General features: G+C 42.3%; 1 long non-coding RNA gene across 1 annotated transcript in view; it reads right to left on the bottom strand.

Moving 5' to 3' along the window:
* Positions 1 to 18,760: 18,760 nt before the first annotated feature.
* Positions 18,761 to 22,932, bottom strand: part of LOC132587305 (uncharacterized) — a 33,665-nt gene continuing 29,493 nt past the window's right edge. The window contains exon 2 of the long non-coding RNA XR_009556414.1: positions 18,761 to 20,029. This is a non-coding gene — a long non-coding RNA (uncharacterized LOC132587305). The remainder of the gene's footprint in view (positions 20,030 to 22,932) is intronic.

Here is a 22,932-nt window from a genome sequence, read left to right on the forward strand (position 1 = left end):
AAATCCACCTCAGACAGAATCTGATTCCAGCCCTGCAGTGATCAGTACATGATAAACTGTGTGCTAGAGACTATTTTAAAAATAATACTATATGAACTTTAAAATGGCTTTTTAAAAGGTAAGAAACCCTAAGAAGGGTTTTTGATAGGTTTACCAACTCTGGATGGGGAAATACTCGGAGGTTTTTTTTGGGGGGGGGGGGGCTGGGGAGGAAGAGTTTGAGGGGGGGAGGGATCTCTGTGAGGTATAATGCCAGAGAGTCTGTCCTCCAAATCAGCCATTTTCTCTCTGTCACCTGGAGATCAATTGTAATAGTGATAAATCTCCAGGTCCCACCTGGAGGTTGGCAGTCCCTGTTCTGGGTATGATGGAAAAGACTAATGCAGAGAGAGCTGAAGGAAAATATTTTCTGTTTGGAAAAGTTTGGGTAGCCCCTAGAAAGGATTTTCAGTGTAATAGGGGTAAGAAATGGAAAACAATGCACACAAAAGACCTCCAGAGGAAATGGTAATTAATGGCTGGCAAATGTTGATTTTTTTAAAAAAAAAAAATAAGCCCTTTAAAAATGAAAACTTCTCTTGACATTGAAAATAAGCCTGTTATTATACCATTGGTACCCAGCATGCACATAGGAGTAGAAGTACCTAATGAAGAAAAGGGGGGGGGGGGGATAAGTCAGATGGAGATGACTCCAGTAAATGGCCGCCAATTCTCTACCCCTCTCAGTTGCACTCAAATTCCTCTTCCTTATTAACAACTTTCATCCACCCATCCTTCTCTTCAGCTCAGATGGCAGACAGATCATGTTCAGAGCAGATGGTTACCTTACCACAGAGAGGGATTGGAATATGTATGTGACACATTCAATATGTACTTTGATTTTGTGAAGTGTAAGCTTGTCTTTGGAGGTATTTTTAAATAAGGGAAAACAGTCTATACCAGTAATGTCATTAACCTGAGGCAAACAATTTGTACAAAAGTCTGTCCTTATCATTTTCCCTTTCCAGATTCTGGTTACATTTACCCCTTAAGTCAATCTCAAGTAAAGTCTTAGACATTACTTTGTACTGATGTGACTGACAATGCGAGCACATGTACATTCTGTGTTGCCTGAGTTTGCATTTCTGTTTGCTGTCAGCTACTTTCCAATTCCCTGCATATAATCCACCCCCATGTTGACATGCGTTATGCTGGGGCCACTGGGATACCCCTTAAAATTTCATGGGTTGGATTTTTATCTCTGTCAATATCCTAGGAAATACAGGCAGACAGACAGAAAGAACAAAAGAAAGCATCTATACCAATACCTTCGATTCTGAACATGGCCAAGTGTGGAGATGACTCATTCTCCATACTGCTCTTGTTCTGCACTCTGCCTTAACTGCAATTATCACTTCCCTAGTGCCAAAAATGCTCCAAAGATTAGGCAGTGGAGGAAAGTATGCCACAGGCTCTGGCCAGTCAGTGCTGCTCACAGTCACCCCCTGCGGCCTTTCTTCCCCCAGAAAGAGGTCATTCTGTGAGACCCCTTCTTAATCAACTCCAGTATTCCATCTGTCCTCACCATTACAGCACCTCTTCTCATATTTAAAAAAAAAAAGACATACCTCATGGGATTTGTACATTCTTACAGACAGAGGTTAGGAAGTGTTTAAGACTCTGGTTGTCAGTGGCTGAACAAAGTAGCCTAATAATATATTTTTAAAATTTCAGCAGAGTTCTCACTGTTATATCCTTGAAAAGATAATATATGAAAAGATGAATATGCCTGGAAATAAATCTTTAAAAAATGACCTGGCTACAAGCATAGCCAGCTTCAAGAGGGGATTGGATAAAAATATGGAGCAGAGGTCCATCAGTGGCTATTAGCCACAGAGTGTGTGTGTGTGTATACACACACACACACATATATATATTGACCACTGTGTGATACAGAGTGTTGGACTGGATGGACCATTGGCCTGATCCAACATGGCTTCTCTTATGTTCTTATGAAATCACTGGTTTGCAACTTTTCTATGGGAAAGTTCATTCTAAGCTCAGACATATTTATATTATATATTTGAGAAGATAATGCACCAGCATTAGACAGTGCACCACTGACAATGGCACACAAGGTCAGAAGCTTGGGGGTGCTGCTGGAGCCTGCCTTAACAATGGAGACCCAGATAGCAGCCACTGCTAAATCCACATTTTTCCATCTTAGGCAAGTGAGGCAGTTGGTCTCCTTCCTTGAGCGCGGTGACCTGGCAACAGTGATCCATGCAGTGGTCACCGCAAGATTGGACTACTGTAATGCCCTCTACTTGGGGCTGCCCCTGTCTCAAATCTGGAAACTACAGCTAGTGCAGAACATGACGGCCAGGCTGCTGTTGGGGCTTCCCAGGTGGGAGCACATACAGCCGGGACTGCGGGAACTGCACTGGCTGCCAATAGTATACCAGATTTGCTACAAGGTGCTGGTTATCACCTTTAAAGCCTTATATGGCCTAGGACCTGCCTACCTTAGGGACCATCTCTCCCCACACATTCCCCAGAGGGTACTTAGATCTGGATTTCAAAATCTATTAGCAATCCCTGGGCTGAGGGAGGCCAAACTAAAGACCACTAGAGAGAGAGCCTTCTCGATAGCAGCCCCCTACTGGTGGAACCAACTGCCAGAGGAAGTGAGGGCCTTGCGGGACCTTGCCCAGTTCTGCAGGGCCTGCAAGACCACTCTCTTCCAGTTGGCTTTCAACTGACGCTGAGCCTGTACTGTAGGGAAATTGAAGAAATACTGTTGCCATTGAAATTATACAACATCAAAGAGGCTAGCACCAAATCATTTTTTGACTGTTTTAATTATTGAATGTGAAATGTTATAATACTGTATGGATTTTAATTGTTTGTTGTGGTTTTATGCTGTGATCCACCCTGAGCCTGCCTCAGCGGGGAGGGCGGGATATAACTCAAATAAAGTATAATGTATAAATTAATTGGTTTTGATTAGAGACACGTGACTGTCACATAACTGGGCCTATATGAGATAGCCACACCCCAGACTCTGCTGAATCTCTCAAATGTGGGTTGTGTGATACTATTTTTTTCTGAAAATGCTTTCATGAGAATCTCTCAAACTATGTTTTATTTTTTAATCTTAAAATAGATAGGATAAGGGATTATATATATGTCCTGTTTCTGATTTCATTCATATACTCAACTGGGTTTTTTGCATTGTGATTCTTGCATGTTTACTCATTTCAAGAGTGGCTAGATTGATTTTAAACGACAATCTTTAAAAAATATACATGAATGTCTTTTGCTAAAGTTTACACTTGAATAAACTTCTGATTTCTTCTCATTCAGAGGACTGAAAACCTATAGAGATGGGTTATTGAATAAGCCTTTCAATATAGCCCTGTGGTTTAGTGTTAATGTTTTGCTTTGGAGCAGTCAAAAAGACTTTTCTTTTCCATTTTACACTGGCAGATGAAAGTAGTGTGACCAAACACAAGCAGCTACCTCATGTCCCACTCCCGTAGCTTTTTGAGGCGTGACTGGGATAGGGTGAGTATGGGAGCAGGATGGGAGGCAGCTGCATGTGTTTGGTCGCTCTGTTTTGGTCTGCCTGCATCTCGTCCCTGTGTCAGCGTAAAATGCCAGTCTGGACCCAGCCCATGTGTCTTTTTTAAAGAGAATGCTAAACATAAAGAAGAACTTCCTGACAGTTCCTCAGTGGAACAGACTTCTTTGGGAAGTGATAGGCTCTCCTTTTTGGAGGTCATTATGCAGAGACTAGATGGCCATCAGACAGCAATGAAGATTCTGTGAATTTAGGCAGATCATAAGAGGGAGGGCAGGAATGGATGAGTCAGTGCTCAATTCTTGTGGCCCTTTCTTACATGCCCAGGATAATGCCAATCACCACTTTGGGGTCAGGGAGGAATTTTCCTCCAGGCTAGATTGACTAGATATTTTTTGCCCTTCTTTGGACATTGGACAGGGGTCACTGGGGGAGGTGTTTGTGAATTTTCTACATTTTGCAAGGATTTGGACCAGACAACTCTTGGGTTCCTTTCAGCTCTATGTTTCTGTGTTCTATGAATCTTCCCCCAACCAATCTAAGTATATAATCTTAGTGCTCCCCTTTATGTTTTCCTGCTTAAGACTTAATTATGATAGTTTAAAAAAGGGGGAGCCTCTAATAAACTTTACATTAGAAAAAAAACTATGTGGGTAACCTCAGATTAGCAGTGGTGTGGAATATTTGTGGGGCAAACAATTTTCCTGTTGCATCCAGAACTGAAATCAGAAAGATTAGAATGCATCAGATGAGACAATGAGGAAACAATTCCTGATTTCTCTCTCAAAAAAAGAAGATACTCATACTTCAAAAATGGAGCACTGTGGTATGAAAAAAATCCATTAAACGTCACTCACAGATAAGCTAATAGGTTAAATTTCTGTGAATTTAAATTTCAGGGATTGTCTTTTGTTGAAAGCTCCAAATGGTAAAGAAGCAGCAAAGACAAATGACACATTTGAAAGAGTACAAAAACTTACTCAGCTGTAGAAGACACCTCAGTGTGATAGCTAGCCAAAGAAAACTTTGTAGCTTGCTGAAGTGTGACTTAAGGATGCCCCAAGGCATCAGACCTTTCTACACCTTTCTAATCTGTCATTTCTTGAAGTTACATTCTTGTTTCATAGGTGATACCTTCTTCTATGTAACCTACAGATGACATCAAGGGCATGATTTTCAGTGGAGAGCTATGCAGAATCCAGATGAAGCTTTACAATTAAGAACATACAAAAATACCTTTTTTGGATCTTTTTCTTTTCACGGGTTGTTTGGCTTCAGTCCTTTTTGTTGCTGATATTCCCGGTTCACTTCTTTCTTCCACACTACTATGCACTATTTTGACACCATTTATACATTACACAGTTGATGCAAAAATAACAATAACATGCTTAAATTTAAAAAGAAAGATTTGGGGTGAGGAAACAAAAAATGGCAGGAGACTAAGTATTCATGGGGTTCAACTTGCAAATAGAATAAGTGGGACTGAAACAGGGACTTTTTAGTCCAAACAGCTGGCATAAGAAACTAAAACTCATTCCAATTTACAACAGATTTGACTTGGTGTCAACTGTGGATTCTTAACAAGCAAAGAAACTCCAAGAGGTGCACAGAATTCCAAACTAGGCTGCACTGAATATACACCAGTTATTTTCAGGTAACTCCTCCCCCCAAACATTGGGAAGACATTTTCCTCCTGGTAAGTCAGGGCCCAAACAAATCCTTCCTTCCTCTTCTTTCTCCTTGCATTAAATCCTCTGTGTGGGATTCCTTCCTGCTTCCAATATCAGTGCTTCTCTAGTGCATGAAGAGCTGCATGTGCAGGAGAGCCGCACACGCTTAGTAGTGGGAATAAAACACGGTCTAGATTATGCTATGTGTCAGTATTAGTCTGGTTGTTTAGTGTTTCCTCTGGCTGTTTCTTGTGCATCATTCATCATCTCAGCTTGTACTGCTGCTGCTTGTTTTTGATTTGGAGTCTGATACACATGATACACTTTAGTTTAGCTTTGGTTGTTCATGAGCAAGGCTGTAAACACTTGACTACACCAGGGCAAGGGGGGAGAAGGAAAAGAACAGACTCCTGATGTGTAAGCCAAAATGCCCTCAAAATGAGGTTGGGGAATTGACAGGTGGGCACCTGGCTTAAAAAGAATCTTTGAATCTATGTATACAGAATACACGTCCAGAAATTATTGCTTAAAATTCACCAGGGACACTAATTAAGTAAAAACAATTAAAATTTATTATAGAAAAATATAGGCACACATACAAAAACCTCATAAAACACACATACAGTCCTAAGAAAAATAGAGAGAGATGCAGAGACAACACAAGGATGGACAAACAGGGTGATAATTACCGATCGTAGTCTTCAAGGAAGGCTCCAATGGTGACAAAAGAGGACAAGGGGGAGGAGACCCTCAACTGATCAGGAATCGGGGATGTATCTAGACAGCGGAACTGGGGTACTGCTAGATGCACACCTGTGAGGAGCTGGGACACAGGTTATAAGGACTACCTTGAGCCCTCAGGGAATGGGAGGTACGGGGCGGATGACAGTGGTCAGCTGGTACATGACCTCAGAAAAACGGGAGGCCCCGCAATGACCATAACAGCTGGACTTATGCAGTAGCCAATAGCCAGTTAATTGGCGGTCCCTGATTGGATTCTCATAGCTAGCCAATGATTGGATTTCCAGGTCACAATGGGCCAAGGGGGAGGCTCCATGATGTCCATTAAGGGAAAGAATGGGAAAAATTGTTAAGGTGGGGGGTACTTAAGTCTATCAAACTTATCTAAAAAGATGACAATAGATGGCCAAATTGCTGCCTAAGTAACACCCAGTCTATACAAAGAAACTTGGCTCTGGGTGAAGATGTTCTTCCTCCTCTTCGATCTTCTATTGGCACCAGTCTTTGTCTTGAGTTCTGTTGGACAAAGACTTAGGTGGTCTGGCAGGATCCACGCCTAAGATAAGCTTGATGGCTTTATGCATCGGCGACATCTGTTGAATACGTGAGCCTCCCACTTCGCTGTGATGGAGTCTGGCACTGCAGGAAGATAGCTGCTGCTGATGTTAGCCTTCCCATATGGATTCTATGGTTAAGGCTGGAAACCGCTTGCCTGGACAGTTCCTGGTGGCGCACCTTCTTCCGCTGCTATTGCTGAGATGGGGATCGCACGGAACAACTGGAAATCATCTGTTCTCCTGGTTAGCACTCTTACAGAGAAATTAAGTGCTGCTGCAACGTTGTGGCTGTTAGCACTCATAAGTCCCTTCCAGTTTGGTAGACAAAACCCATGTTCTCCTGGTAGATGTGTGTGAGTTGAGTCTTCAGGCACCCTGGCAACCAAGCGGGTGACTACGATGTTCTGGAAATAGGGGTATTATTCACACAGCTGTCACTATCACACCCACCTCATCCAGGGTTCCTGCTGCCCATTTGGTTCCTGCCACTCACGCCTGCTCCATACAGGGAAAAACAATCTGTTTGTTTTCTTTAAATTTGCGCACAGTGGTTATAATTCTGTAGATGTGGGTGAAATCTTATTACAACAAGAGGCAGTGTGGATTTTTAGATTGAGTTCCATGAATTTCTCGATAGGGACCTTTCTTGTTTTTTTGTGAGATGACACATTGGATATTTAAATACTATAATACTGTTGACTGCTATATAAGTAAATGTTATATAATGTAGTGGTCTTTCTCTTTAACGGGGATGTTAAGAAGCACTCATAGATGACATCTGGAGGTTATAGTCAATTATTGGTTTCTATATTAATGTATACTGAATGAATATATATCACAGTCCATAATTCTATAAATGTTTGGAAGGATATAGCATTTGTGAGTGGGAGAGCCAGTTTGGTATAGTGATTAAGTGCACAGAATCTTATCTGGGAGAACTGGGTTTGATTCCCCACTCCTTCACATGCACCTACTGATGTGACCTTGGGTCAGCCACAAGTTCTCACAGAGCTGTTCTGTTCAAGAACAGTTCTTGGAGAGCTCTCTCTGCTCCACCTACCAGGATGTCTGTTGTGGGGAGGGGAAGGGAAAGGAGATTATAAACCACCCTGAGACTCCTTCAGGTAGTGAAGGGCAGGGTATAAATGTCTTCTTCTCCTGTCTTTGAGCATCAGAATGTATTGCTGAAGAGGTATGTGACTATATTTGGGGTATTCTTTGGACTGTTAATTTCCTCCATGTGTGTTCTTTTAATATGCTAGTTTGCTCATTGCTGGAGCTGCAACCAGGATTTCTGTGAAGAACGTTTGGAAGAGTGTTTTGTATTGTCTTGATGTTGCACCATTCTTTACGAGGAATTTGTGTATTATGATCACAGAATCAAAGAATCATAGAATTAGAAGGGGCCATACAGGCTATCTAGTCCAACCTCCTGCTCAATGCAGGATCTTCCAGCATCCCTGACCAGTGTTCATCCAGCCACAGCTTAAAAATTGCCAGTGAGGTAGAGTTTACCACCTCCCTTGGTAGCTGATTCCACTGTCAGACAACTCTTACTGTAAAAAAGTTTTTCCAGCTATCCAGTTGATATCTTCCCATCCATAATTTAAATCCATTATTATGACTCCTCTCCTCTGTTGCCAGCAGGAACAGCTCCCTAGCCACCTCTGACAACCCTTCAAATACTTCAAGAGAGCAATCATGCCCCCCCCAACCTCTTCTTCTCCAGACTGAACATTCCCAAGTCTCTCAGCCCTTCCTCTTAGGACTTGGTCTCCAGGCCCCTGATCATCCTTGTCACTCTCCTCTGCACCCACTCCATTCTGTCCACATCCTTCTTGAAGTGAGGCCTCCAGAACTGCACACACAGTTCTGATATATATATTCTGATATATACAAATAGATTACATTTGTGATATATTTTGGAGAGTTCTATTATTTATTTCACAGATTGTTTTTCCCTTTATCTCCTTATCCGTGGTCTCACTTTTTGTTTGATGCCGTCCAGGTCTCAGGCAGCCTGCTTCTGGTGACAGCTCCAACCTGCCTCTCATGAGGTAAGGGCTGGCCCAAGCTTGGCCCCAGCGCAGGTGGGGAGATTGGTATGTGGTGGCAGTGGTTCTGGGACCCTATCCTGGACTTTTGCCAGAGTCCCAGAATCACTATGACAGCCGCTGCTTCTAAAATCACTGAAGTCAATGGGCTTAGAAAGGTGTAACTCTACTTAGAACTGCACTGTTAGAAACAGAGCAAGGTGGACAGCTTGGATGTAAATTGGAAGAGGACAATACAGTTTCTACTGTAAAAATATAAAGAATTCTAGTGTGTGATTATTGTCTTTATTGTTGTCAGTTCCATTCCTAACATTTGCTCCTAACCTGAAAACTTTTTATTTAAAATCATATAGTTTATTTTGATTTCTATCCTGCTCCATTTCCTGCAAGCAGGACTCAAGGTGGCGTTTATATATTTATCTCAGTAAAACCCTTTTCAAATGACTGATTTGCCACTATAATTGTGGAATGTCATAATGATAATCTGGTGTTTGGAGAGTCTATAAGAATTCTAGCACATCAAAAGTGAAGCACACAGAGACATACACTGAGATTAACTTTAGCTATTTGTAATGAGAAACTGTGGTATAGCTTGGGGGCACAATGGGCCCCTCTGGTTATCAAACCCCTCAAATGTTCAATCTTAATTAGGGATAGAAAATATGCACATGCATTTTCACTGGGAAAAGGAACAAATATGTATATACTGTCCTTAATGCAAGTAGCTTCTAAGATTTGCAACATTAACTGAAAAGTATAATTTGGTCAAAAGCATTTGGTTTCATATTGTCTTCAAGGTGACTGGAGCATGCAATGAAGGGGTAATGCTTAGAACATGCATCAACTACCCCTTGGACTGCTGTAGAAATTAGAGTTGAATGCTACGGGTCCTCTTTTCACCAAAAACAAGAAAAGGAAAAAATGAAACTGGTGAAAGAGAACCCTACCTGAAGCAACAGAGGAAGTATGATGAAACTGGATTAGACAAGCTACTGTCTTAAATACTGGAGGCAAACTTGCAAATCACACAAGATTCTTTTCAGCCCCATCCTATCAATGCAATATTGTTAAAAAAATATTTACCTTGCCAGAGTACTGCGCTGCTAACTGCATGTGCACAATGAGGCCCTTGTTTATTTATTCCCATCTCTCTAAGCCTTTTCCTGCTTCTTTTGACTCCTGGAGAAAGGTTCAAAAATGGCTTGTGTGATGAATGAAGGGAGGTAGGGACAGGCCATGACTCAGTGATAGAGTACCTCCTTTGTATGCAAAACATCCCAGGTTCAATCCCAGAGGATTACATGAAAGACCTCCATCTTGGAATCTGGAGAGTCAAGCCAACTAAATAATAATGACCTTCATAGGTGAATAAACTGACTCCTTATAAAGTCAGTAAATCTGAGAAATTATGAGGGGGCCCAGGTCACCTGATGAGAGTCCTTGGCAATGTAGAGATTGAGACCCAATTGTCCCAGGTTCTTGTCCAACACTCTAACACAGAGGTATCAAACTCATTTGCTTCAAGAGCCACATCTTACATAAATGTCGCTTTGTTGGGCCAGGCCATGTGTGCCATAAAATGTAATTCCAGATACTGGAGATATAAACTTTATAAAGGATAGCAGCTGGTAAATTTCAAGTTGGTGCATCTTTACCATGAGGCCTCATGGACTAGAGGAGAGGCTGCAGAGGAAAACCTGCATGGGTAGACTGAAGAGCCAGTCATGCAGCACTGGGCAGACATCCCTGTGCTGTCCCTGTGCGGTGAAATGCCTTCCTCTCTCCTCCTGCCCCAAACCACTCCAGAAGAGGACCAGGAAGATGAGTTGAATTAACCTTCCTGCCCTTGGAAGTGGAGGGAGGATTAGTCCAGGCACAAGGCTGCATGCACAATGGGACCCAGGCTGAGCAAAGCCCAATAAACTGGAGATGTCTTGAGGTGGTCACTGCTTTCACCAAGGTAACTAGGTGATCCATGGGGGGAGCAATGCCAGGGGTTTAAGCTAGAGATCGCTGACAAACTGAGCCAGCCCACTGGATTGTCTGATGGGAGGCAGCCCCTGCACACACAAGGCCATGGATGTGGCAGAGGTCTCAGGCCACCCAGCAACCAGTATAACCAGAGATCGTTAACATGCCCCCCCCCCCCCAAGATGGCTTACATCTGAAGGCCACCAAGTGGCCCATGAGAGAGGGAGACCCAGCCCCTGAGTCACATGCTTGGCATCAGGACTAGGATCCTGATGTGTGAAAGAAACTGCCCATGGGCTGAAGTGCATGGTGGGGTGGTGGGAATACTGTAGTGGTGCTGGCCACCAGGAGGCCCTAGCAGAGAATCATCTGCTTCCCCCACCACTTGCAAATGCAAATCTCTGCACCATTTGGGACAGCACACCCAGACCTGCAGGCTGAACGGGGAGACATGCAACCTTGTCTTGGAACCTTGAGCCAGCATGAATGTGGCTGTGGCAGCCCCCAACTACCAATGAGGCTGCTGCTGAAATGAAGGGGTTCTGCTTGATGCTACGGATGTGGTGGTTTCACCACACTGAAGTCATGATTAGAGTGTCTCTGCTTGCTTGCCTCCCAAGCAGCCTCCTTTCCCTCTCTTGAACCAATTGCTTGTGGGCCAGATAAGACCCCTGGATGGTCAGATTCAGCCCACACAGCACTGGCACTAGGGGTTAAGAACATAAGAGAAGCCATGTTAGATCAGGCCAATGGCCCATCCAGTCCAACATCCTGTGCCACACTGTGGCCAAAAAAATTTATATATATATATATATATATATACACACACACACACACAGATACACACTGTGGCTAATAGCCACTGATGGACCTCTGCTCCATATTTTTATCTAACCCCCTCTTGAAGGTGGCTATGCTTGTGGCCACCACCACCTTTTGTGGCAGTGAATTCCACATGTTAATCACCCTTTGGGTGAAGAAGTACTTCCTTTTATCCGTTTTAACCTGTCTGCTCAGCAATTTCATCGAATGCCCACGAGTTCTTGTATTGTGAGAAAGGGAGAAAAGTACTTCTTTCTCTACTTTCTCCATCCCATGCATTATCTTGTAAACCACTCCAGGCAGTCCCCTGCACTGTACTTCCCTCCCCACAAGCTCCATCGGGGAAATGATCATGCACGCTCCATGATGACATCACTAAATGTGACATCATCACACAGGGTGGGCAGGGAGTGGTGGGAGGCACACAAAAGTGCTGCCATGCCGCTGCTTTTCCCTATGGACAGTATGCGGCTCCTCAGAGCAGGGCTGGATTAAACCCTGTGGAGGCCCTTAGGCAGTCAAAATGTTGGCCCCCCCCGGCAAATTATCTCAGAGTTAGAGCACCCACCCCACCACCTGCGGCCCCCACTGCAACCTGCAGGCACCCTCTCAAAAGCCCCTTTGACAAAGCTGTGGGGAGAGGCAGAGAGAAGCAAAGCTGTGGGGAGAGGCAGAGAGAAGCCAACAGCAGCTGCACCAGGCAAGTCGGGCAAAGAGTGGCTCCATTGCTGGCTGTGCATGCAGGCTGGGAGAGCTCTGTGTAGTGCTTTTCCGATCCTGCCTTCAAGGCAGGATTGGAGTGCTCTGCAGGGGCAAGGAGGAGTAAGGGGGCACCTGGTGGCGACCCCAAGGCAGGGTGGTGCTCTAGGCAGCCGCCTACCCTGTCTACTCCCACACGCCAGACCTGATCCCACAGGCCATATGTTTAACACCCCTGGGTATTTAATTCTGGGCATGCAAGTGCCCAGAATTTCAAAAATATTTGCATGCATCCACTTCTTAAATGTGCCTAAAAGAGATTTAGTACTGCTTTTCAGAACAACAGTACATAGGATTCAAGTTACAAAATGTCTTATAGAAAGACAACAATATGAAACATAGTTACTTTTGGAAATAATAAGTTAGGGTCAGATATTTCTCAAATTTGCACACAGCACTGAGATGGTAATCATTATTGTTGGTAGTGCTGTTACCAGGGGACATAGATGTCTCTTGGATGTTTGGCCTAATGTGCCTAAATGCCTTGGATTAGTTCTGTCTCTATTATTATTCAAGTTTGCAGGACCTCTGAAAAGCAGAAAAAACTACTGGCAGAAATAGCAATTGCTAATAAGCAATGGCCAAAAGTTAATTTTTGAAAGGTCACCAGGTTAAACTAAAATGGTATGACCTTGTGCCTGAAAGATTTGTAACTGTGTTGTCTTAGAACAGGGGTCCCCAACCTTGCTAAACTTGTAGGCCTGTTTTAAATTTTGAGAAAGGGTAGCAGTTGCAAACACAAAATGGCAGCCATGGAGGCTGTTAGGAGGATGCTGGGCTTGAAACTTTCTGTGCTAGGAATGACTCTCATTGCAGATCCAAAGCTTGATGCCTCCTAGGGTTTTCTGAAGACCAGGACCTGCCCCAGACTGGAACCATAGGCAAGGTTAACTTGCCCCCCCCCCCCCTGCACTGGTAACTAGTTTTAAAAAACAGATGAATTGTAGGGGAAATGAAAAGCCCAATATGGCACACTCCAGAAAGCTAGCACCCTAGTGACAGAGCGAGCCCTGCTGAAGACCTCCAGCTTTGTGAGGCTCTTTGCTTTGGGGAAGAAACAGGTGTGCCAATAGGAAACCCATCAGCAAGTGCCAGGTTGGAAATCACTGTCTCAGAATAAAGTATAATCTCTCAAATAAGTGGAAAGTTTAGATAAAATACAGATATTTTCCCGTCCCTAACGTTTCCTGGACACAAATCCAAGATTCCTGGTCAACCAGTGTCTTGCTACTAGTGCATACTAACAAGACTACTTCTGCTCCTGTCTAGAGGGAAGTATGTAAAGAAAGAATGAGAAACAGGTGTTTTTTTTTTTAAATTGAATGTATCAGGCCATCATTTTCAAAACACTTAAGCAGCCATTTTCCCTTTAGCAAAAGTCCAAACAAAGGGGGCTGCACCAAGGCAAACAAAGAAAAAAAGGATAGAATGGTGCAAAGGAAAAAGAATCTTTAATAATTATACAACCTCTAATCATTTCACGTGCAGCTTCATCAAGGGGAATATTTCAGATTTTTTTTAGTATCATTCTCATGCATGAACAGAATCAAGTGTAAGGGTTATACAGTTATTAAATATTCTTTTTCCTTTGCATCATTTCATCTGTTTCTTCCCTGCAGCAAAAGATCAATCTGCACTTCTAAAACTGGAGATTTTAATAACTGAGTTGCAAGTTCACAAGTCTTTGCAAGGTCTCTTTCCTATGGTTAATTCTCCCCCCCCCCCCCACACACACATCCTGAATTTCTATCTTATTTTAGGATATTGTATGCTAGGTATAAACAGAGTAGTTCAAGACTGTAGAAGATTCTTTGACCTTCCTAGTCAGCAAAAGCATCTGATGGGCAGCCGCTTAATGGAGAAATCAAATAAAACGACTCCCAGCCACTTTTTAAAAAGCCTATTGGGAAAATGCTACACATGTTACATGCTTTTCATTTCCACATTCCAACAGCATCAACAAAATAATTGCTCAGGGGGAAACAGACCCATCAACTTATCCCAAACAGTTGTTTCTTCTCAGCTTCAATAGTTAAGTCTTTTTGCACTTTGCAGCTTTAAGTGGTGGGATCAAAGTCCCAGGACTTGACTTTGTAAAGGAAAACATAGTAAATGGGAGAGAAAAAGTAGGCAATCAGAATGCTTAGAGTGGCTTTAAGTACAAAAAGCAGTGTTGTGTCCTATCAGAATTTTTTTTTACAACATGATTGATAAAGTTTAGTGAATTTCTCTAAGGTGAAAACCCAACTGAAAGGTCAATGATGGATGAGCAAACATTGGATAGCTGAATCTAAATGTAAACTAGCACTGAATGGAAGCCATTCAAAGTGTTCTGCTAACATACTGAATAACAGGCCACCAAGGGATGGCTGGGGGAGGACAAAATTCCCAGGGCCCAAGTCACCTGGAGGGCCCCTGAAGCCAGTGTCATGCTACATTCAGAATGCATCTGATTTATTTTTCTTCTAAATGCACTTCTGCACTGTAGTCTCTAGAGGCACAGGGAAGATAGAGCACAGTAAATAGGAGTTGGTCTGATTCTGCCAGCTAGGCCTTTCTGAAATATTTACTATGAGGCTGAGAGATGCCCTGGCTTGTCAGATCCCACTATCAGCCAAGCCAGCACTGGAGCAAGGCAAGACTAGCCAGCACAACTCAGGACCGATACAGTTATTGCCAGGATGCAGCCTCCTAAGAAGGTTGTTCTTTTCAGCAGACTGTTTTCCTCTTCCTTTCCTTCCACCCAGCTCCATCCTTTTGTCTGCTCAGCCAGATCTTGCAAAGTAGCCTTGTTAGTGGCTGTAGAAAATAAAACATTTCCTCTTTCTTAGATTTTAAGAACATAAGAGAAGCCATGTTGGATCAGGCCAATGCCCCATCCAGTCCAACACTGTGTGTCATACAGTGGCCAAAAAACCCCAAGTACCATCAGGAGGTCCACCAGTGGGGCCAGGACACTAGAAGCCCTCCCATTGTGTTCCCCCAAGCACCAAGAATACAGAGCATCACTGCCCCTGACAGAGAGTTCCAACAATAAGCTGTGGCTAATACCACTGATGGACCTCTGCTCCATATGTTTATCCAGTCCTCTCTTGAAGCGATCTATGCTTGTAGCCACCGCCACCTCCTGTGGCAGTGAATTCCACGTGTTAATCACCCTTTGGGTGAAGAAGTACTTCTTTTTATCAGTCCTAACCCGACTGTTCAGCAATTTCATTGAGTGCCCACAAGTTCTTGCATTGTGTGAAAAGGAGAAAAGTACTTCTTCCTCTACCTTCTCTATCCCATGCATAATCTTGTAAACCTCTATCATGTCACTCCTCAGTCGATGTTTCTCCAAGCTAAAGAGCCCCAAGCATTTTAACCTTTCTTCATAGGGAAAGTGTTCCAACCCTTTAATCATTCTAGTTGCCCTTTTCTGCACTTCTTCCAATGCTATAACATCTTTTTTTTAAGTGCGGTGACCAGAATTGTACACAGTATTCCAAATGAGGCCACACCATCAATTTATACAGGGGCATTATGATACTGGCTGATTTGTTTTCAATTCCTTTCCTAATAATTCCCAGCATGGCAGTGGCCTTTTATTACAATCGCACACTGTCTTGACATTTTTAGTGAGTTATCTACCACGACCCCAAGATCTCTCTCTTGGTCAGTCTCCGCCAGTTCATACCCCATCGACTTGTATTTATAGCTAGGATTTTTGGCTCCAATGTGCATTACATTGCACTTGGCCACATTGAACCTCATTTGCCATGTTGACGCCCACTCACCCAGCCTCAACAGATCCCTTTGGAGTGCCTCACAATCTTCTCTGGTTCTCACCACCCTGAACAATTTAGTGTCATCCACAAACATAGCCACTTCACTGCTTACTTCCAACTCCAAATCATTAATGAACAGTTATAAAGCATCAGACCCAGTACTAAGCCCTGTGGCACCCCACTACTTACCATCCACCACTGTGAAAATTGCTCATTTATACTCACTTTCTATTAATTAGCCAGTTTTGATCCACAAGAGGACTTGTCCTTTTACTCCATGACTTACTTAGGAACCTTTGATGAGGAACTGTATCAAAAGCTTTCTGGAAGTCAAGGGGCGTTTTCGCACTGACCTTAATCGGCAGCGACGACCCTCTTCACCGCGCAGGATCTGCGCGGATTTCGCACCAATTGCCGCAGAGCACCCAGAAGAGCCAGAAAGTCCCGCGGCTTTTGCGGCGCAAATGGAAACTGGTTTTTGGCGGTTTCCATTTGCGCTGCAAAAGCCGCGGGACTTTCCGGCTCTTCCGGGTGCTCCGCGGCAATTGGTGCGAAATCCGCGCAGATCCTGCGCTGTGAAGAGGGTCGTCACTGCCGATTAAGGTCAGTGTGAAAACGCCCAAGGTAAACAACATCTATTGGGTCCCCTTTGTCCACATGTTTGTTCACCCTCTCAAAGAACTCCAACAGGTTAGTGAGACAAGATCTTCCCTTACAGAACCCATGCTGAATCTTCCTCAATAACTTTTGTTCATCAGTGTGTCTACTAATTCTCTCTTTGATAAGGGTTTCCACCAACTTTTCTGGTATTGAAGTTGGACTGACTGGCCTGTAATTTCCTGGATCTCCTCTGGAACCCTTTTTGAAGATGGGGGTGATATTTGCTATCTTCCAGTCCTCAGGAACAGAGGCAGATTTCAATGAAAGATTACATATTGTTGTCAAGAGATCCACAATTTCACCTTTGAGTTCTTTCAGAACTCTTGGATGTATGCCATCTGGGCCTGGTGACTTATCTGTCTTTAATTTGTCTATCAGTTGTAGGACCTCCTCTCTCATCACCTCAATCTGACTCAGTTCCTCCCAAAATCAGCAGTTCTGGTGTAGGGAAACACTTCTCATCTTCCGCAGTGAAGACGGAGGCAAAAAATGCATTCAGCTTCTCAGCCATTTCCCTATCCTCCTTCAGTAATCCTTTTACCCCTTGGTGGCTCTTGGTAGCCCTACTCAATAGAGTTAAAAAGTCTCATTTTAAAAAAACCACGTTTCAGTGCTCCTAATCAAAGTACAGTAATATTGCTCTCTTACTCTTCCTTTGTCTTCAGGGAAGCCATAATTTAGAAAAAGTGGATTGGCTGTGTGGTGCTGTGATATCATCCCATTCACAACAAGATCACAAATCACACGTGCAAGTAAATCAGGAAATGTCATCCACTCTCTTGCCCTCATTTACCCTCAATGATGTCATTATGTAACTAAATCTTACATGGTGCTGTGATGTTATCTGTTCACTTTGATTGCTTGAGGTATCAATGTGATCAATCTAAAAAGGAAAAAAAACTGGGACAAGAATATCACAGAAGGAGCCCCGAGGCATAATACTGAAGGGAATATCTGAAACTGCCGTGGTGGTGGAAAGTGCCATGAAGTTACAGCTGACTTATGGTGACCCCATAGCTTTTCAAGGCAAAAGAAATTCAGAGGTGCTATGTCATAGTCTGCTTCTGCCCCATAACCCTGGTATTCCTTGGTAGTCTCCCATCCAAATAGTAGCCAAAGTGAGTTCTGCTTAGCTTCTGTCCAGATCAGAGGTGATATGGCCATGCTATCCAGGTCAGAGCTGATATGGCCGTAGTGTAATTGTAATTTATTTCTTTATTCTTGGAAATGCTACTTACTACCAAAATTCAAAGTAAATGGTTTGAGTCCAATAGTATAGATAAAACTGATACTATTTTCTACTGTTCCAAAGGACTGCAGTGATATTACCACTACTGTGACTGTTTGATCACCACCACCAAAATATTAAAGCAGGCTAGGTGTGATGCAACCTTTATTATAAACAATCTTGAAATGCTAACATAGGGCCAAATGTTAATTCCAAAATGTATTGTCAAATATGAATATGAAAATGTTTGGGAGAAAACTGCTCATTTGTCTTCCTTTTGTTTCAACTGAACAGGGTCTACCAAAAAGCTATTTTTAATTCTATTGGAGCTAATGCCTAAAATCCCTACATGGAGGTCAGAAAGACGTACACATCAGACTTTTGCAACCCATTCTGCGAAATCTGGCTTGAAACTGCATACAGGAGACAATCCCTGTCTTATTTCCCCATCTATAAAACAGGACCATTGCTCCTCTTCTTCCCGGGCATGTTGGAAGAAAAAAACAGATTGTAAAATATTTCACTGATTGGTTTACTTCAATTATTCCCTGCCTTTATTTCCAGTTGGGACCCAAAGCAGCTTACATCACTTGCATCTTCTCCATTTTTATCCTCACAACCACCCTGTGAGGTAGGTTATGCAGAGTGTGTGTGACTGGCCTAAGCTATTTAAAATTCTTAAGGTATTTAGTCCTAGCAGGGTTAGATGAATAGTTAGATGAATGGATCCTATACTATACAAATGAAATTGTTTGAGGATTAGGGTCTAGGCTCTTCGTACAGTAGAGAATAGAAATCTTCTCTCCCAATTTAATCCATTTGTATCATCAGCTCTTCCGGATAGGGAACCATGCCTTTTTCTGCATTTGAACTATGCTTAGAATAGCAGGCCCGGGTTTGCGTGAAGGCCTCTAGGCACAATGGTTAGAGGAAAGAATAACAATAATTAACAAAAGCAAGGGAGGCAGGTTCCGTGATAATTATAAGCAAAGTAATTAAGAATCAAATAAATTATATCCACACATATAATTAGAACATGGGTAAACACACTGGGCATGTGTAATGTTGGGGAATGAAGTAGCAGTGTGTTGAGAATACAGAGAAGTGAGATATAAAATTAGCAGCCGTGAAATGTTTTCCACTTGGTTTATGCTTGTCCAGCTCTGACTGGTGTAACTTATAATTAGACTCTCTGCCTACACTAGTGCGGTTCCAAAGAACTGTGGATTAAGGAGAAACTCTAGAATTTCCCAGCACCTTGACAAGTTACAACCTGAAATGCTACACTTAGTCCATTAAAGATTCCCCCCACCCCTTTTATGGTGACATTTTAGTGCAGCTAGGGAAATTTGCCATCTCGCCATTTATCATTTTCAGGGCATGGACAGAAAAAAAGAAGGTTGCTATGAAGAACACAAATAAAATGGATTGCATGTATAGAGGTGAGCTGAAGAAAGCTGATAAATATACTCCCCTGAATGTCAGCAAATGTCACTTGAGAAGCCATTTGCAGCTACCATAAGAGCCTTGTGAACCAACAAAGAAGAGTAGCAAAACTAAGCAGAACGAGCTGGGCGTGCTCACTTCCACATGAATAGGCAATGAGCACGCTCAGAAGTTACACCAGAGAAGTTGTTAAACTTGATGGATGAAGCTTTTCATTCTAATCACCCTCTCATGTACCATATCCTTGCCATAAAAGACCAGAGAGGAATCAAAGAACAAAGGGGACAGCTATGAATTGTAAACTTGAAATATTCCCCCCACCCCCAATTGCATTTGTTCACACTATTCTAATCCTTGGCTGAAGAAATAATATTTATTAAATCAATTTATGCCGGTAGCATGCATACTAGAACATGGCTGAACTTTCAGATAGATCTCAAAAGAGAACAGCGTAATAACAAAGGCAACCGATAACAGCAGTAAGAAAATAGTATAGCACCATCTACTGGCTGGAGGTGTTAGATTACACCATCTCTGTGTTTGACCATAATTCCCATATGAAAAAGTCTTTGAATAGGTTTTAAAAGTTCTCCACATGTATGTAGAATTTTTAATCTTCTATGAGTGCAGTGATGAATCATTAAAATCATTGTTTGCCATTGATAATGAGATAAAGATTGCACCCTTAGGCACCCCAACAACAGACTTAGATGTTTCCTTCTTTCATCCCATGGTTTCCTGACTGGTAAATTCATTGATCATCATCTTCTTTAGCCTTCTAGATGGTGTGACCTAAAGCAAAATAAAACAAAAGGCAAAAGAATATCTCATAGAAGTTATACTTTCCAATAGACAATATATTATTGACATTCTTGTGATTAAAGATTAATATAGTACATTTCAAGAGTTCAAAGTGCTTTGTGCACAGTAATCCCTACAAAAAACATGTCAGATTGCCCAGTATTATTAACTGGAAATGCGGTGTTGAGAGAAAGAACACAGAAGTTTGCAGAATGCTGTGAGCTTGTGACCAAGTGGCAGTGTAATCCTGGAACTTCGGGGCTGATTGCTCACACTCTTATGCCACACCAGCACTTGTGTTCCCAACATGAGCATGCCCTCAAAGATCTTAAAGTAGGTTGACCTTCTATAAGTGGTTCTTTTTAAAACAGGCTACTGGGTAATATGTGACATCAAATGTGAGCGTTAGCAAACCTGATCAAAAAAGTTTCATGGAACAGGAAAAAAATGTAGCTGTAAAATCAGAATTGAAAATTGTGTTTATACTAAACCACAAAGACGGCAAGCTTGCTATGTGTTTCCATCATAATCTACAGGATTTGGTTTTCAACATGACCTGAAAAGCACAATTTTTTCCCAGTGTTTCCTAACATGAAATGAAAGATTAATTCTGCACATGGCATCAAAAGCACATGTTCAGCCATCTGCAAGACAGCACATGAAAATTTGACCTGTGGTTAACACACATCCAGATGCTCATATGAACAGGATCTTATTGCTAAGTGAAGATGCTAACAACACAGTATTAATTTGTAAATAAACAATGCAAAACATAGAACAAAACATTTTCCTTAGGTGTAGAGATACTTTGTTAAACCCCAACCCACCTGTTCTAAAATCAGGAGAAATTGCAACATGTGCATAAAAAGAGTCATTTGCTATATAGATTACAGCACTGGACTAGAACTAGGGAGACTTTAGTTCAAATGTTTGCTTGCCCATGAATGTCATTAGGAGATCTTGGGTCAGTTGCTGTCCCTCAGCCTAACCTTACTTCACAGGTTTAGTGGGAAGAGAAAGAGGAATAGAGAGGAAACAACATATACAATTCCATGCTACTGGATGAACTAAACATTAAAATGCAATACTAAAGAATAAATTGCAATACAACAAGCTTGTTTGCAGCTAAATTCTGCATTATTTACAATTCTGTTGAACCAGTAGTTTGAGGGAATGTAAGGGGCTGTGGTGGAGAATAGTTTTTGCATGTAGAAGATCCTGGATTCAGTTCTTGGTGTTGCTAGTCAAAGGATTTCAGGAAGCAAGGAAAGACCTTTTCTGGATTGGGACTGGCAGCATCATTTCTAGTCAGAGTAAACAACACTGAGCTAGATGTATCAATGGTCTTATTTGATATCAGGCAGTCTGATATGTTTCGTGTGTACGTTATTATATGGGGTTTTCATGACTATAAATTATTGTACCCATGCTATCTATGATTGCGACAGACTACTGAAGATACCTGTAGGTATTGAAATTCTGACTTTCCAAATATTTTGTGTCCATTAAAGTATGATACAGTAGTGCTGAGTTATATTTTGGCATTTAATTTTTTCAAGGCAATAAGCTATTGTAGACCTAACCAGCTGCTGCTTTTGGTGCTGTAATTTTTCTTTCTTCTTCAGATGGCCTTCCTTGAAGAAACAGTTAAAGCACCCTGTGGTCAATAAGCTTTGTCTTAATGATGATGTAACTGAGAGCAAAATAAACTATTCAGAACAGACATCACCCATAAGCTTGCAAAATCAGTGATGTCATCCTTTATCCAAATCTGATTGACTACATCATGACCTCACTGCATTTAGGAGAAAAATAAGCTGATTTTAAAAACCTGCACCAAAGCAAAAGCAGACTGGGGGCATCATTTGGGGAGGAGCCTATAAAGGGAAGAGGAGCAATGAAAGAGATCAAACACCAAAGTTGAGAAATGGGGGCTAGCTTGAGAGTGAAAAAACTGGAAAGCCGTGAATACTTTTCACAGGGGTAATAACATTTGCCTGACGTTTTGTCTGACCATTTCTATCATGCTAGGCACAACCTAGTCACAATTAAATCTTGTTGTTTCCAAAGACTGAGTTAACCATGTGCTTAAATTTCTCTTATTGAAAGCACTACAGTGCAGGGTCAACCTAGATGTTCTGTGTCACATAAATGCCATGGGGGCTTGCAACCGGTGAAGAGCTGCAAGCATGAACTGAAGCACTGCAAGGGTCCAATTCAGATTGGGAATGTGGTGTGGTGGTGAGGGATTTCAGCCTCCCCCGCTGCACCATTTCCCAACCTCAAACAGCCCTGGGGGTGTTTATTTGCCCCATATGGAGAGATGCACATGTCTTATTCATGTATCTTAGGAAAGAAAAAAAGAACTTTAGCACAGCACTGTGCACACCTGTTTTTTGAGGGAGGAACTGACCTTTGTTGGCTGTAACTAGGTTAGCATTGGTGGGGAATGGCTGAAGCACTAATTAAACTGGGACTCCGTTAACTGTTAATTAAGTTTATTGTATGCATGAAGTTTTAAAGATGTAATAGCATATCATGAGTTTTATGGATACTACTTATATATGAGCTTGCTTGTTGATCTGTTATCCTGCGATGATGAAAAATCATGTGCAGCGACCCACTATTTTCTTCAGAGCATGAAAATTCCTAAACATGCAAGGATCTTCCCTACCTGGAAAGTCTTCTTGATTCATCTCAGTGGCAGGAAACCAACCAATGCATGCCTTCCTTTGCATGAATTGATTGTGTCCTTATTGAAATGAATGAACACTTCCATGTGTGATAGAGCTCCTGATGTGCATATTGTGCCCAAAGAACAATATGGTATATGGTAGGGACTGTGTGGTTTGCTGGTGACTTGTTGTGCATATTTGTCTTTTCTGACAAAGAAG

Source organism: Heteronotia binoei, chromosome 1, assembly GCF_032191835.1.
Source record: "Heteronotia binoei isolate CCM8104 ecotype False Entrance Well chromosome 1, APGP_CSIRO_Hbin_v1, whole genome shotgun sequence".
In the NCBI taxonomy this organism is placed as follows: domain Eukaryota; kingdom Metazoa; phylum Chordata; class Lepidosauria; order Squamata; family Gekkonidae; genus Heteronotia; species Heteronotia binoei.